General features: G+C 52.0%; 1 non-coding gene across 1 annotated transcript; it reads left to right on the forward strand.

Moving 5' to 3' along the window:
- Positions 1–739: 739 nt before the first annotated feature.
- LOC112939157 (small nucleolar RNA Z247) lies at positions 740–878 on the forward strand. Its single transcript, XR_003242698.1, has one exon. It is a non-coding gene; the product is annotated as a small nucleolar RNA Z247 (small nucleolar RNA).
- Positions 879–1,434: the final 556 nt, after the last annotated feature.

The following is a 1,434-nucleotide window of genomic DNA, read 5'->3' on the forward strand; positions in this document are numbered from 1 at the left end:
TCATGGTAGAAAGTTATACCCTGTGAAAGTCCCTCCGCTGGATTGTACAGCACAGGCGCAAGGAGGAAGAACCAGCGTTTGGAAAGTTAGCGTGAAGATCTGATCAGGGTTCTCGGTTTCCTAATAACGCAGGAGATGAATCCGCCCGTTGCCGCAGTAACGGCACGATCAATGCGTATTGAATCGCCTGCCCGTTAGAGAGGCAATCACGTGGGGTTGGATTCCGGTCCGTTGCAAAATGATAGAGAGAGAGAGAGTCGCAGTCGCAACGCTCGCCTCGCCATGGCCACGGCCTCAGCCCGGGCCGGCCGGCTCGGCGCGCACGCGCGCGCGTGTGGCTTTCCGATCCCCACCTCAACCGGTCAACAGGGAACCTACAATAACTCCCAATTTAAGTTGAGATACTCCACTTTTAATTCCTAGGGTGGTATTATTATCCTTAACATTTATTATGGGCCCTTGAGATTTTAATAGAAAAATCGGGCCTAGCCTATTTATTCTAACAGTTCTCTCCTACCTCCTATCTTCCATGACTAAAGATATGCTTGTCCAAGTTGCTGCATGTACCACGGCGACGTCAGCATGGAGCATGGTTGAGGGGATGTTCTCCTCGATGACAAGGGCGCGATGCATCAATACGCGTCTCTCCCTCATAACTCTGAAGAAAGGCGACATGACGGTGGCCAACTACGTCGGCAAGATGCGTGCGCTGGCGGACGAGCTCGCGGTCACCGGCAAGGTGGTCGACGACGACGACCTCATCAGCTACATCATCGCCGGCCTCGACGAGGATTACGAACCTGTGATCCAATCCATTGTTGGGCGGCCAGACCAAGTTTCCGTCGGCGAGGCTTTTGCTCAGCTTTTAAGCTTCGAGCACAGGCTCCTGCTTCACCGTGGAGAAGAAAGCCAAGCATCGGCTAACAGCGCCAGCCACGGCTGCGGGCCGCGCGGCACAGGCAGCAACAACGTCACCAGCAACAACTGTACCCATGGCGGCAACTTCACCAACAGCAGCAGCCGCGGCGGAAGAGGCCGAGGCAACCCTAGCGGCGGTCGTGGCAGCCCTGCAATCATCGACAACAGACCTAAGTGTCAGCTATGCTACAAGAGAGGTTATACGGTAAAGGATTGTTGGTACCGTTACAATGAAAACTTTGTTCCCGATGAACGATTTGCAGGATCAGCAGCCTCATATGGTGTTGATACCAACTGGTATCTTGACACTGGCACAACAGATCATGTCACGGGCGACTTGGAAAAGTTGACAGTGCGTGACAAATACCATGGCAACGACCAAATTCACACAAGCGGTGCAGGTATGGAAATTAGTCATATTGGCAATTCTGTTGTTAAGACCCCTATTCGTAATCTCTATTTAAATAATATCCTATATGCTCCCAAGGCAAGTAAAAATCTTGTTTCAGCTTATCG

Source organism: Oryza sativa, chromosome 5 (genome assembly GCF_034140825.1).
Source record: "Oryza sativa Japonica Group chromosome 5, ASM3414082v1".
Taxonomy (NCBI): domain Eukaryota; kingdom Viridiplantae; phylum Streptophyta; class Magnoliopsida; order Poales; family Poaceae; genus Oryza; species Oryza sativa.